We start from the raw sequence: 17,097 nt of genomic DNA on the forward strand, positions 1-17,097 counted from the left end.
TTTTCGCACTTTTTCACGTTATTTCAATTCCAATCGCTACCAAACTCATAGAAACGACTAATTCACACACTAGAAATCGTTTGGAAATGTTTTCGTTACTCATATTTGAGGAAACATAACGTTTGGAGCATAACAGAATCAAATGTATTAGTTAACATAAGATGTGCAGTAATGATATTTCAGCACATACTCAGGGATATCAACAAGAAAATGGTTCAAGCAAAAAATGTCTTTGCACCAAGAGCAACGGATTCTGGCAAGCTTCTCACAATGCTTACAGTTGGCGACATCAAACATGAAACGAAATTTGCATGACGAATCAAAAGCAGGATATTCACCAGTCTTATAACCAGCTTTAATAAATGCATATTGACACAACCCAATGTATCTTGGCGAACTCATCTGATTTTGTAGAATCGAAGCAAATATAATGCGCTGGTCTCGTTGAAATATTTTATAGCCGTCAAGTTCGAGTTTCACATAGTGTTCAAGTTTCTTCAAATATTGTTTCCCAAACACCAAACCCATAAACGTCTAACGGCTGACAAAATCACGTGCAGTTTTTCGGAATATTCTCAACCTTCACCATTGCGCCATTTGACAAACACGCGGCAATTCGGGTGTGGTCTGTAAACGGACACCAATGGTAAAGTAGAACGATATTTTCTTCGTTCGGTGAAATCGCTGCAGACAGCAAGTCTTTAAGAAAGTTGTCGCGGCCGTCACTTGTCATGATGCCACTTTCCGATGCATCAAGCACTAGATTTTCGGGTTTCATCATTGATTCCCACACCATTGGTCCAAATTTTCCGCTAGACTCTTGGAGTGTTACCATCATTTTGTCATGAAACAACTCCGCTCATCGCAACTATTGGCAACATAGTGAAAGAGTGGGTTGTAGTGTTTGTTGACTGCACAACTTTTTCAACTTTATCTTCTCCTTTGAACGCCAGAGTGCGGTTTCCTGTCATTTCATATTGAACACCACTCTGATCGGCGTTCAAAACGTTTGCGGCAGCCGTGCGTTTTTCATTGATTGTGTTGCTGATGCGGGTCGCAAATTTGCCTGCTTCCGTTTTCAAAAGCTCCTGATCTTCGAAGCAGGGATTCGTCACGTGACTCGTGATTCGGTGGCTGGTAATTCCACGGGCTTTTTTAAACTGCTATACCCACCAAGACGAAGCCTCGAATGAATGAGCGAAATCAAGTTGGCTGCATTTTTCATCGCCCAGATTCGTATGTCGTCGTCGTGAATTGGATGCCCAGCCGCAGCAGATGCGTTGAAATCGGCAAACGTGTCGTCGCTTATTTGCCTCAGCTTCAATTCTCTATTGCCATCAGATGCGAATTCCTTTTCCACGCATGAATGACAGGCCAGTCTGGTGCCCAAGAGTGTTTCTTACGGATAGCAGTGATTTTTCTGCATTTGCCTCGCGGTGTCCATGCACAATCAAGAACCATTTTCATCTAGTTGTCTGTGTATTTCCGAGTTTCTGAATTTTTCGGACGACCTGCTGATGTTGATGGTTCATAATCAGGGTCTTCATCTAAAATCGAACAGCTCCTTCGTGATGTATGTAAATGTGCCACTGGTGTTTCACGGTCAATCACGCGAAAGTCTGTCGAAACCAAAGTTTCTGAAATGACATCGCCTTTTCACAGCCTTCAATAATCATTTCACTAATGGCGGATGCGAAGTCAATTTCACTTGACGTTTGCTCAGCAGATTTGATCCGATTTCGCTGGATATAGTCGCTGACTTGTTCAGTTACAATTGTTAAGACGTTGGCAATATTCATTTACGGCATTTTGCACTTTGACGTAACAAATGAACTACATTTGAGTGCACATCAAAACAAGCACCTTGTTACCTCGGCGAGAGCATACTGACAACTGTTTGCGTGTATTTACAGTCCAAAGCTAGGCATGGGAGAATCGAAGTTGTTGCGCACTTTAGCGCATAGATGGCAGTACCACACAGGGACTTTATTATGCGTGCGATATGGCTTATGATGCTTTCTCACTATGCATTTCACATAGATGATTAGCTTTAGAAGGTAGCAAGCTCTGTGAGTTGAGTTCATCGTTTTGTTTTCACCTACTTAACTAATTTCAAAACAATAAAATCTTGCAAAATGTGAAAAGTGACAAATCGACATAACTCCTTCAATACATTTATGTGGAAACTTATTATTACAGATTCTTAATGAGCATCATTAGTGCTTTCGATTGATGTATGCCAAACGTTCCAACTCGATATCAATTCTCCCTTCATTCCCTTGTAAGTAAATTTGTGGTGCACAAGATCGTATCCGTCATCCGTTATCCGGATATTACCTGTCATCCGGATGTTATCCGTTATCCGTCATCCGTTTTGTTATCCGTCATCCGGATATTGCAAATCCGGATACGTTTCAATCCGATATCCGAATAAAAAATTATCCAGACGGGGCCATCCCTAATCAACATCATCAGGAGCAGACACGAACTAAATGTCTTCAAAGTCTGCTACACAAGAGCAGGGTGGATTCGGGGGGCGAGCAAGGCGATTGCCCGCCAGATAGGGAATTTTTCTGATTTTATATATAAATAAATCCCATTCCAGAATTTGGAGCTCTTAAAAGTAGCTGTAAGTAGGAAGATTACAAAGCACCGAACCCCCAGAAGTCCATCGTAGATCCGCCTCTGGACAAGAGTATGGGAAACACTTATTATTCACATTCAGTTTGCACATCTTAACAAATAAACAATATTTTCATTCACTTCCATCTGCTACTGCATTCTACTGAACTGTAACGACTTTTTATTTTTAAAAATAATTATTCATTTTTCAATAATTGAAAATGTTTAAGTTCAGTATTTCACCATAAATAGAGTCAGCTAGAAGCGTTTTTGTAACGAAAAAGTAACAACATGAACTCTGAAATATCTTTTCACAAACTGTCGAGGGTTGAGAGTAGACAAACTTTACTCTTTCGTTTACCGATTACCTCGAAACCGCGGTAGCCAGAGTTAACCCACGATAGGAGGACTTATATGAACAAAATGAAAATGTCAGGAAAATGTAGAAGTCTTTTAGTCTGAAAGAAAAAAAGGAATGAAATCTCTAATTTCTAGTTCTCTTAGTCTTGTAACTCTTAGTCCCTACCAAAGTACTGATAGAAATATGGCCAATGAATTATGATTTTTTGTAGAACATTCCACTTTAATATCACAGGAAATTCATCTTCCGGCTTGCTTGGTTGTGAAAAGTTATAGAGTGTATTGGTATACTATGTAAAGTATGTGTACTGTCGCTGATTTGTGATAACAATCGGAAACAGAAGTAAAAGGTAAATTGCAGTAATAGTTTTCTGTTAATAGTTTTCTATTCAAGGGGAAACGGAAAACCTACTTTTATCTAACCTTTCTTTTTCTTAAAATTTTTATTTGGGTTCACAAACTTCCCCCTCAACATTGAATACGGAAATGGAGAACTTATTTAGAATTTTATTGTTGCTTCCAGTATGTTTCAAGCATCAGTTCTCGGACCTGGGCCTGCGATATGTCGATATATAGCTATCGACGATATCTATATAATCATATATCAACATTCGATATCGCAAATATATGGACATGAATATATCATTCTAAATTTTTGATATCGATATTATGGGGGACCGCGAGATATAAGGAGCCTCTAAGACTTGCGATGGATGAAGAAATTAAACTTAATTTTTACAATATTGTTCCACGGTTACAATTTCCAAAAATTTCAACTAAAATTATCTCATGTTTCACGGTTAACAATCAAACATTATCCGGTTTTTAACTATTCGATTAACAAATAAACAGTTTTGACCATATTTATCAATGAGTGCAAAATGTTGAACGAAACCTAGATTTTTAAATGTTAAAAAGTAGTAGAAAATTCATCGAATTGGCTCATACTAGAACAACACAGGAGCCCCTGGGAAATCGAGCACCTTGAACCGTTCACCCAAGGTCTTTTACGACCTCCAATTTAGGGGTGTTTTGTTCCCTTTTATGATCACTTTTTAGGGGGTGTACTCGTTCTCTTTTATGAGTACATTTTAAGGGCTGTATTTGTTCCCTTTTATGATCACTTTTTCCACCCCTTATTTTGCCATAGCAGAGAATACATGGAGACTATGAACACATAGTAGAGCAGATAATCTTTTATGAGTACATTTTAAGGGGTGGACTCGTTCCCTTTTATGATCACTTTTTTCACCCCTATTTAAACATAGCAGATAATACATAAGACTACATAACGTAGCAGCGATGTATTCGTTTCCTTTTTAGGGGTGTATTCGTTCTCTTTTATGATCACTTTTTCAACCCCTATTTGAACATAGCAAAAAATACATAAGACTACGTAACATAGCAGGGATGTATTCGTTTCAACCCTTATTTTAAAATAGTAGAAATTATATAACACTTCGTTTCCTTTTATGAGCCCATTTTAGGGGTGTATTAATTCTCTTTTATGAGCACTTTTTAAGGGGGTGCATTCATTCTCTTTTATAAGAAAATGATAGAGGGTGTACTCGTTCTCTTTTGGGGCCGCGGTGGCTCAGTGGTAGAGCGTTCACCTCTGGTGCTTGGGGTTCCGGGTTCGATCCCAGCCCCCACCAAGTGAACTTTGTGGTGGACAAACACCGTGTGCGTGGGTTTTCTCGGGGTTCTCCCGTTTCCTCCTACTTTCTTCATTCCACCATTTCATTCATTGCTCGTCATCACCGTCTCCTTTAGCCTAACCGGCATAACCGTGGGACGTAAAACTTACAGATTTCATTTCATTTCATTTTCGTTCTCATTTATGAGCATATTTTCCAACCCCTATTTTAACATAGCAGAAATTACATAAAACTACAAACACATAGTGGAGCAGAGAATACATAAGACTACGAAACATAGCAGGGGTGTATTCATTTCTACCCCTATTTTATAGCAGACAATGAATACCTATGTAACATAGAAAAGGAGGTGTACTCGTTAAAATGTCACAGAGAGTACATAAGACTACGAACACACAACTATTTAACATAGGAGTGCTGTATTCGTTCCACCCCATTAAAACATAACAGAACTACTAAAAGAGTATGGTTTATTTTCCAAACCCTATTTTAACATACCAGAAATACATGTTAAACCATACATAAAACTAGGAACATATAGCAGGGGTGTATTCATTCCCTTTTATCAGCATTTTTTCAACCTCTATTTTAACAATAAACATAGCAGACATTGAATACCTATGAAACATAGCATAGGGAGTGTACCGAACACACAACTATTTAACATAGTAGGGGTGTATTCGTTCCACCCATATTTAAACATAGCAGAAATTACACAGAGACTACGATCACACAAATATGTAACATAGCAAAGACTACTAAGACAATAATGTGGGTGTACTCGTTAACTTAGCATATAGCAGGAGTGTATGCGTTCCACCCCTATTTTAACGTAGCACTGATTACATAAAAAAAAACATTCGTTCCCAACCCCTAATTTAACATAGCGGAAATGACACAAGCATGTCCCCAAACAACTGGCCATCGAGAACAGAGGTCAATCTCAAAAACGGAGCCATATTTAGTAATAGATAATCAAAGACCGCATGTCCCGAAAGTATTGAGCATCGTGGTCAAAGGTCAAAATACTTAAAACCTAATAACTCGGAAACGGAGCCACATATTGAGGTGGTGTTTACACATTTAGTAATTGGTCATCAACTACTACAAGTTCCAAAAATAATGACCAGCGAGGTCAAAGGTAAAAATACTTGAAACCTAATAGCTCGGAAACGGAGCCACATATTGAGATGGTGTTTCCACATTTAGTAATTGGTCATCAACTACTACAAGTTCCAAAAATAATGACCATCGAGGTCAAAGGTCAAAACTCGGAAACAGAGCCACAAATTGAGATGACATTTCCTCATTTAGTAACAGATCATCAACTACATGTACGAAAATATTGACTATTCAGGTCAAAAGGTCAAATAACACGTAACAGAGCAACGGATAAATTTGTGTGATCTATTCAATTTTGTACCAAGCAGAAAAAAATGAAGAAGGAATAAATTTGAGTGACTTATTTACTTTTGTATTAATGAGAAATAAATCAAAGAAACACAATTTTAACTAGCGCAGAAATTCGGTACCTTTTTGGGTTATTCAAATAAACGCAAAAATTAACTTGGATTGAGTATTTATTTTTCTACTAACAAGAAAGAAAGCAAAGATATGCCATATTAACTAGCTGAGAATTTTATATCATCTTGTACTATTTAAACAAACGAAGAGATAAATTTAAGTGATCTATTCCATTTTGTACCAAGGAGAAATCCCCTTTTAACTAGCTCAGAATTTATGTACCTTTATGTGCTAACCTAAAAAAACGTCCATTTTAACTAACTGAAAATTTTATATCTTGTACTGTTTAAATAAACGAAGGAATATATTTGAGTGGTCTATTCAATTTTATACCAATGATAAATTTGTACTAACCAGAAAAAGCGAAAACGGATTCAGAATTTTTGCATAACCTTTGTACTGCTCAAATAAACGAACGAATAAATTTGGGTGTCCTACTTTTATAAAAACGAAAAGTGCCAGTTTAACTAACAGCATTTTATACCATTTTGGACTTTTTAATAAACAAAGAAGGTCCATTTTAACAAGCTCAATATTTTATACTTTTTGTGCCATTTAAAAAATGAATAAATATATTGGAGTGTTCTATTTCTTTTGTACCAAGGAGAAAAAAAAGCGAAGAAGAACAATTTTAACTGGTTTAGAATCCTATACCTTTTGTAAAATTTGTACCAAACCGAAAAAAGCAAAGAAACACCATTCTTCTTTTAATGAAATTTTAACTAACTGCGAATTTTATAACTTTTGTATTACGCAATTAAAGGAAGGAATAAATTTATACCAACCAAGAAAAAAGCGAAGAAGGTCCATTTTAACTAGCTCAATATTTCTGTACCATTTTGTGCTACTCAAATGAACGAAGGAATTTGGTACCAATGAGAAATGCCATTTCAACTAACTCAGCATTTTATACCTTTTTGCTATTTAAATAAACGAGAAAAGCGAAGGAGGACCATTTTAACTAACTCGTAATTTTATATCTTTTGTAGTACTCAAATAAACGAAGGAATAAATTTGTGTGATATATTCAGTTTTGTAGCAAGCAGAAAAAGAAAGGAAGTACCATTTTGAACTAATCAAATAAACGAAGGAAAAAATTTGCGTGTCTCATTTAGTTTTGTACCAACCAAGAAAAAAGCGTAGAAGGTCCATTTTAACTTGCTCAATATTTCTGTACCATTTTGTACTACTCAAACAAACGAAGGAATAAGTTTGGGTAATCTATTTCATAATAAACGCAAAAATTAATTTGGATGGAGTATTTATTTTTCTACTAACAAGAAAGAAAGCAAAGATATGCTATATTAACTAGCTGAGAATTTCATATTATCTTGTACTATTTAAACAAGCGAAGAGATAAGTTTAAGTGATCTATTCCATTTTGTACCAAGGAGAAATACCCTTTTAACTAGCTCAGAATTTATGTACCTTTATGTGCTAACCTAAAAAAGCGAAGAAGGTCCATTTTAACTAACTGAAAATTTTATATCTTGTGCTATTTAAATAAACGAAGGAATATGTTTGAGTGTTCTGTTCAATTTGGTACCAACGAGAAATGCCGTTTTAACTAACTCAGCATTTTATATATTTGAGTGGTTCATTCAATTTTATACCAATTAGAAATGCCATTTTAATCTATCTCAGAATTTCTTGTGCATGTTGTATTATTTAAAGAAACGGAGAGATAAATTTATACTAACCAGAAAAAACAAGAACGGACTCAGAATATGTATAATGTTTGAACTGCTCAAATAAACGAACGAATAAATTTGGGTGTCCTACTTTTATAAAAACGAAGAGTGCAAGTTTATGTAACTCAGCATTTGATACCATTTTGAAATTTTTAATAAACAAAGAAGATCCATTTTAACAAGCTCAATATGTTATACCTTTTGTGCCATTTAAAAAATGAATAAATATATTGGAGTGTCCTATTTCTTTTGTACCAACGAGAAAAAAAGCGAAGAAGAACCAATTTTACTGGCTTAGAATCTTATAACTTTTGTAAAATTTGTACCAAACCGAAAAAAGCAAAGAAATACCATTTAACTAACTAATAATTTTGTGCTACACAAATAAACAAAGATGTGCTAACCTAATAAAAGGGAAGAAGGTTCATTTTAACTAACTGAAAATTTTATATCTTGTACTATTTAAATAAACGAAGGAATATGTTTGAGTGTTCTGTTCAATTTGGTACCAACGAGAAATGCCGTTTTAACTAACTCAGCATTTTATATATTTGAGTGGTTCATTCAATTTTATACCAATTAGAAATGCCATTTTAATCTATCTCAGAATTTCTTGTGCATGTTGTATTATTTAAAGAAACGGAGAGATAAATTTATACTAACCAGAAAAAACGAGAACGGACTCAGAATTTATGTATAATCTTTGAACTGCTCAAATAAACGAACGAATAAATTTGGGTGTCCTACTTTTATAAAAACGAAGAGTGCAAGTTTATGTAACTCAGCATTTGATACCATTTTGAAATTTTTAATAAACAAAGAAGATCCATTTTAACAAGCTCAATATGTTATACCTTTTGTGCCATTTAAAAAATGAATAAATATATTGGAGTGTCCTATTTCTTTTGTACCAACGAGAAAAAAAGCGAAGAAGAACCAATTTTACTGGCTTAGAATCTTATAACTTTTGTACAATTTGTACCAAACCGAAAAAAGCAAAGAAATACCATTTAACTAACTAATAATTTTGTGCTACACAAATAAACAAAGATGTGCTAACCTAATAAAAGGGAAGAAGGTTCATTTTAACTAACTGAAAATTTTATATCTTGTACTATTTAAATAAACGAAGGAATATATTTGAGTGTTCTATTCAATTTGGTACCAACGAGAAATGCCATTTTAACTAACTCAGCATTTTATACCTTTTTGTGCTATTTAAATAAACGAAGAAAGCGAAGGAGGACCATTTTAACTAACTCAGAATTTTATATCCTTTGTAATACTCAAATAAACGAAGGAATAAATTTGTGTGGCCTATTCAGTTTTGTAGCAACGATAAATGCCATTTTAACTAACTCAGCATTTTACACCTTTTTGTTCTATTTAAATAAGTAACAGGCCATCAACTACTACATATACCAAAAGTACTTACCATCGAGGTCAAAGGTCAAATATTTGAACCCGAATAACTCGTAAATGGAGCCAGCAAGAAATTTCTGTGAATTATTCAATTTTTTGATACCAAGCAGGAAAAAGTGAAGAAGAAATAAATTTGAGTGGCTTATTTACTTTCGTATTAACGAGAAAAAATCAAAGAAACGCCATTTTAACTAGCTCAGATTTTCTGTACCTTTTTCGGTTATTCAAACAAATGAAAATATGAATTTGGATGGAGTATTTATTTTTGTACTAACGAGAAAGAAAGGAAAGATATGCCATTTTAAATAGGTAAGAATTGTATATCATCACGTAAAGGATAAATTTGATTGACCTATTTAATTTTCTACAAACTACAACTGCCATTTTAGCTAGCTCAGAAAAGGTCGATTTTAATTTCTGAGAATGTTATGTCATGTTGTACTGTTTAAATAAACGAAGGAATATATTTCTAGTGGTCTATTCAATTTTAACTAGCTGAGTATTTTAAACCATTTTGTACTATTTAAATAAAAACGGATAAATTTGTACTAACCAGGAAAAGTGAAGAACTCAGAATTTATGTATAACTTTTGTACTACTGAAATAAACGAACGCATAAATTTCGGTTTCCTACTTTTATAGCAGAAATGAACTTCCATTTTAACTAGCTGAGTATTTTATACTATTTAAACAAACGAATGGATAACTTTCGAGTGAGCTTCTTAATTTTGTAGCAAGAAGAAAAAAGCGAAGAAGGGTCATATTTTATATCATTTTGTACGAACCAGAAGAAAAGTGAAGAATGAATAAAATTTGAGTGGACTATTATAGCTTTTGTATTCTTCAAATAAACGAAGGAATAACTTTTTACTTACCAGCAAAGTCGAAGAAGGTTCATTTTAACTAACTCAGCATTTTATACCTTTTTGTGCCACTTAAATATGGGTGTCCTATTTCCTTTTGTACCAACGAGAAAAAAAGAGTAGAAGGGCCATTTTTAACTGGCTTAGAATTTTATACCTTTTTGTAATATTTAAACAAACGAAGGGTTCTGAACTATTTAGTTTTATACCAGACAGAAAAAAAGCTACACAAATAAACAATGCAATCAATTTGTACTAACCAGAAAAAACGAAGAAATACCATTTTTAACTAGCTCAGAATTTCTAGACCATGTTGTACTATTTTAACAAACGAAGAGATAAATTCGAGTGGTTTTTCAATTTGTAGGAAGAAGAAAAAAGCGAAGAAAGACCGTTCTAACTAACTCAGCATTTTATTCCTTTTTGTGCTATTCAAATAATCGAAGGAATAAATTTGAGTGGTCTATTTTATTTTTGTACCAATCAAAAGGAAAACAAAAACGGTTCATTTTAACGAGCTCAGCATTTTATAACTTTTTGTGCCATTTAAAGTCCTAAGGTACACACGGAACATTTTTTATAGAGTGGCGACTCTAAAGTCCAAAGCTTCACGATCACTAACTACATATTTGAATGTAAGATTTAACCAACCAGAACTGCCATTAGTTACAGACGAAAAATATTCAATTAGAAGATAGTTGCGTCATAATTCAATGTTAACTTATTTGTGTAGAACAGACTCCATAGCAATTAGCGTTCTAAAGAAAACTGATGAATGACGACGAATCATTGCAATTAATAAAGAAAGAAGAAACAGCATACTCGGCCATTTTGGATCACAGTACTGATAGAGGAAGAGGCAGAAGGAAAACTAGACGAAGAAGAGATCATATCAAAGTAAAACTCAGCTCACCTAGGAAAAGAAAAGTTTTGAAAGTTCCATGTTGCACACCATCTATAGAAAAGTGCTGAATTATTAGCTGTGAAGAGTTTTATTCAACTCAAAAACTATAATTCTTTCTGTTGCTGCAGATGTTTAAGCTTCTCAATATTAATGCACTTTAAATAAAATAAAAAAGGAACGGTACGAACGAGTTACCTAACATTTGTATTGTTAGTATAGTGAGTGTCCTAAGGTACAGTGTATTGAGCGCAAATTTGTTTGTTATATAACAAAGGGCACCTTACTAGTGTGGAATGCAACGGCTTTTGACACTATTTTTAGTGTAATTTCAAAGCTCCTTATATAGTGCATTTTTTACGTGACGGGAAAGGCAATTATTTTTTTAGAAACGCTACTTTAAAGTTACCTTTTCTGTGGGTGACGCAAGAATATACAAAATAGTACAAAATCTAGTACCACAAAAAATAGAACATTCAAATATATTCCTTCGTTTATTTTGATTTTCTTCTGATTGCTACAAAATTGAATAGATCACTCAATTTATTTCTTCGTTTATTTGAGTAGTACAAAATAGCGTAAATTGGTGGGCTAGTTAAAATAGACCTTCTTTAATATTCTTCTGATTTGTAAAAAAATTAAAAAAAGATTACCCAAACTTATTCCTTCGTTTGTTTGAGTAGTACAAAATGGTACAGAAATATTGAGCTAGTTAAAATGGACCTTCTACGCTTTTTTCTTGGTTAGTACAAAACTAAATGAGACACGCAAATTTATTCCTTCGTTTATTTGATTAGTACAAAATGGTACTTCCTTTATTTTTCTGCTTGCTACAAACTGAATAGATCACACAAATTTATTCCTTCGTTTATTTGAGAACTACAAACGATATAAAATTGCAAGTTAGTTAAAATGGTCCTCCTTCGCTTTTCTCGTTTATTTAAATAGCAAAAAAGGTATAAAATGCTGAGTTAGTTGAAATGGCATTTCTCGTTGGTACCAAATTCCTTCGTTTATTTGAGTAGCACAAAATGGTACAGAAATATTGAGCTAGTTAAAATGGACCTTCTTCGCTTTTTTTCTTGGTTGGTACAAAACTAAATGTGCCACCCAAATTTACTCCTTCGTTTATTTCAGTAATACAAAATGTACATAAAAATGAGTCCTTTTCCCTTTTTTGCTTAGTACAAATTTATTTGGTTTGGTACAAATTTTACAAAAGGTATAAGATTCTAAGCCAGTAAAAAATGGTTCTTCTTCGCTTTTTTTCTCGTTGGTACAAACGAAATAGGACACTCCAATGTATTTATTCGTTTTTTTAAATGGCACAAAAGGTATAAAATATTAAGCTTGTTAAAATGGACCTTCTTTGTTTATTAAATGTCCAAAATGGTATAAAATGCTGTTAGTTAAACTGGCACTTTTCGTTTTTATAAAAGTAGGACACCCAAATTTATTCGTCGTTTATTTGAGCAGTACAAAGGTTATACATAAATTCTGAGTCCGTTCTCGCTTTTTCTGGTTAGTACAAATTTATCCCTTCGTTTGTTTAAATAGTACAACATGCAGTAGAAATTATCATTAGTATAAAATTGAATAGACCACTCAAATATATTCCTTCGTTTATTTAAATAGTACAAGATATAAAATTTTCAGTTAGTTGAAATGGACCTTCTTCGCTTTTTTTAGGTTAGCACATAAAGTATATAAATTCTGAGCTAGTTAAAAGGCATTTCTCATTGGTACAAAATGGAATAGATCACTTAAATTTATCCTTTCGTTTGTTTAAATAGTACAAGATGATATAAAATTCTCAGCTAGTTAATATGGCATATCTTTGCTTTCTTTCTTGTTAGAAGAAAAATAAATACTCAATCCAAGTTATTTTTTGCGTTTATTTGAATAGCCCAAAAAGGCACAGAATTTCTGCGGTAGTTAAAATTGTGTTTCTTTCATTTCTTTCTCATTAATACAAAAGTAAATAAGCCACTCAAATTTATTCCTTCTTCACTTTTTTCTGCTTGGTACAAAATTGAATAGATCACACAAATTTATCCGTTGCTCTGTTACGAGTTATTTGACATTTTGACCTCAATAGTCAATATTTTCGTACATGTACTTGATGATCTGATACTAAAGAAGGAACCAGAGTTCGCTGCGGTTAAAAATAACTGAAATATTGATTTTTAAAAAAATAAGTATTTCTGGACTTTGTCAAAATTCGATGGGTGTGCTTTTTAAGTGTTCCTTATAACCTCACCCATTATTGATTATTTTTTTGAAATATACGTTGTGTTGAATATGTTCATGAAAACCAGAGTTTGCTGCGTATGTGGCTTCGTTTACGAGTTATTAGGTTTTAAGTATTTTGACCATTTACCTCGATGGTCATTATTTGTGGAATTTCTAGTAGTTGATGACCAATTACTAAAAGTGGGAAAACCATCTCAATATGTGGTTCCGTTTCCGAGTTATTTGGTTTTAAGTGTTTTGACCTTTGACCTCGATGGTCATTATTTTTGGAACTTGTAGTAGTTGTGACTAATTGCTAAATGTGGCTTCGTTTACGAGTTTGACCTCTGTTCTCGATGGTCAGTAGTTTGGAGACATGCCTGTGTCATTTCCGCTATGTTAAATTAGGGATTGGGGACGAAATCTGTGCTGCGTTAAAATAGGGGGTTGAACGAATACAGCCCTGTTACGTTAAATAGTTGATTTCGTAATCTTATGTACAGCCCCTTTGCTATGTTACATAGGTATTCATTGTCTGGCATGTTTATAGTTAAAAATAGGGGTTGAAAAAATGCTCATAAAAGGGAATGAATACTCCCCTGCTATGTTTCGTAGTCTTATCTATTCTCTGCTCTGCTATGTGTTCGTAGTCTTATGTAATTTCTGCTATGTTAAAAAAGGGGTTGGAAAATAAGAAATACTCTTGTATTAGCTCTGCTATGTTTAAATAGGGGTGGAACGAATACAGTTGTGTGTTCGTAGTCTTATGTACACTCCCTTTGCTATGTTACATATGTATTCATTGTATGCTATGTTTATAGTTAAAAATAGGGGTTGAAGAAATGCTCATAAAAGAGAATGAATACACCCCTGCTATGTGTCGTAGTCTTATGTATTCTCTGCTCTGCCATGTGTTCGTAGTCTTATGTAATTTCTGCTATGTTAAAATAGGGGTTCTAAAATAAGCCATACTCTTGTATTAGCTCTGCTGTGTTACATAGTCTTATGTAATATGTGTTATGTTAAATAGGCCGTTGGAAGATGTGTTATCGATCTGCTATGTTAAAATAGGGGTTGAAAAAGGTGGTCATAAAAGAGAACGAATACACCCCTATAATGGGTTCATAAAAGGGAACGAACTGTTATATATTTTTTTAATATGTTAATGTTGGTAGTCTTTGCTATAATGTGTTCATTGTCTGCCATTTCTGTTATGTTAAAATAGAGAACGAGTACACCTTTATAAGGAAACGAGTACACCCCCTAAACTGGAGGCTGTAAAAGACCATGGATGGACGGTTCAGGGTGTTCGTAGTCTTATGTTAAAATAAGGATTGGAACTGCTATGTTACGTAGTCTTATGTATTATCTGCTATGTTCAAATAGGGGTGGAAAAAGTGATCATAAAAGGGAACGAGTCCACCTCTTAAAATGTACTCATAAAAGAGAACGAGTATACCCCCTAAAAAGTGCTCATAAAAGGGAACAAATACACTCCTAAAATGGAGGTCGTAAAAGACCGTGGGTGGACGGTTCAAGGTGCTCGATCTCCCAGGGGCTCCTGAGTTGTTCTCATATGTTCTAATATGAGCCAGATCGATCCATTTTCTACTACTTTAAACAAAAGTTATAACTGAATGTAGCAAAGATTTGGAATTCATCAACCAATCAGATTGCACGAAAGATAATGATCAACCAATCAGATTGCACGAAAGATAGTGACCAACCAATCAAATTGCAACAACAATAACTTTGCCAGTGTCAGATTACATCACCTTGTGACTAAATTTCAGTGTTGTAGCATATATTGTCTTTAGACTATGAGTCATAAGTTGCAATAAGGTTAGCCACCAAATTTCTAAACCTCAAGGTCAAATAAACCAACACCAATGATCTTAGACTATGAGCTGTGATTAAAGTTCAAAGTATTGTTTCAAATTTCGCGCCTTATGTTAAAATTCTGTTTATTACAATTCCCAAATTTAAAGAATACTTCTCTTGATATACCTGTCTTAAAATTAACCATATCATTATATGTTCAATAAGGTCAATAATTTCCGTCAATTGTTTACCTTTGTAGAACCAACTGTTTTCAAGAAGTGTGTACTCAAACTTAAGAAGTACCACAACAAAGGAAATGAATCCCTGTTCACTACCACATCAAGGTCAATCACGTGGTACATCGTATTGCTTACGTTTATATTTGGCGGGAATAATCAAAACTAATGACGTAATTTTATTTTGACAAATCTCAAATTATCCTACAAAGTTTCAATGCACTAATGTCCTGAACACCTAATTCCATCATAGGTCAATAACAGATCACGTGATCATACTTATATTTGACAATGATTTACCCAAAGATGAGATTCCACCCAATCCTAAGAACAACTACCAATTATTGATTTAACAATAAGAAATGTACCCCTCCTAAATTTAAGATTGGTACACAAATACACCTGTGTCTTATGAAAAAGTAATAAATCCTGTACTCATTCAATAATAAATTCGTATCAAAAAAGATAAAATAGATCAATAACCTTTAAAATTTGAATATTTGGCCATAAGAGGGACACCGACATTTACAATGAGTCCTAGAAAACGTTTACCGAATTTTGTTATTTGATAATTCCCAAATTTAAAAGGGAACATAAACATATAAAGGTAATAAACCTTTGTACATACCCATATAACGTGCTAAATCCTAATCAAAGGGGTCAATAACCTACTAAATTTGATTTTTAGTAGTTCTTTACCCATGGAAGGGATTGATGTGGACCGTCCAGATGTATCGTGGTACATATTGAAGACCTGTACTATGATACCAAATGCTTATATTAAACAATTTCTAAAACTGAGTGGATAAGCCAAGATACCCCCTCCCAAATTTTTAAAGCGTGTATCAATGTACCATGTCTTATGATAGGAAATGAACCTATATACATGACCATATAACCATATAAGGTAATAAGACCGCGTCAAAGGGGATAAATTGGGCCAGAAACCAAACACGTGGTACAACATATTGTTTATGTTTATATTTTGGCAATTTTTACCCATGAAAGGGAACAAGGTAGACCACCCAAATTTATCATAATACATGTTGAGGTCATGCACTATGGTACCGAATGCTTAAATTGGAAATTTTCCAAAATTTAAGGGATTGGTCATGGTACCCCTCCCAAAAATTTAAAGGGGCGCATCAATGTACCAATGGTTTATCATAGGGAATAGACCCCTATACATGATCCTATAACCATATAAGGTAATCGGACCTCATCCAAGGAGATAAATTGGGCCAAAACCAAACACATGGTTGTACTAAAATTTGGCAATTTTGTACCCCTAAAGGGGACGAGGTGGACCACCCAAATTTATAGTGATCTATATTAGGGTTCTATAGTATAATACCAAATGTTTAAATTGAGCAATTTCCGAAATTAAAGGGGTGGGCCAAAGTACCTCTCCCAAAAATTTAAAGGGGTGCATCAATATACCCACGTCTTATGATAGGGAATGGACCAATATACATGACCATATAATCATATAAGGTAATAGGACCCCATCAAAGGGATAAATTGGGCCAAAAACCAAACACGTGGTTGTACTAAAATTTGGCAATTTGTACCCCTAAAGGGAACGAGGTGGACCACCAAAATTTATAGTGATCTATATGAAGGTTCTATACTATAATACCAAATGTTTAAAATGGGCAATTGAAAAAAATAAAGGAGTGGGCCAAGGTACAGCACCCAAAAATGTAAAGGGGTGCACCAATGTACTTTGTCGTATGAAATTGACTGGACCTCTATGCATAACCATAT

Source organism: Thermobia domestica, chromosome 6, assembly GCF_964235325.1.
Source record: "Thermobia domestica chromosome 6, izTheDome1.hap1.1, whole genome shotgun sequence".
Lineage (NCBI taxonomy): Eukaryota > Metazoa > Arthropoda > Insecta > Zygentoma > Lepismatidae > Thermobia > Thermobia domestica.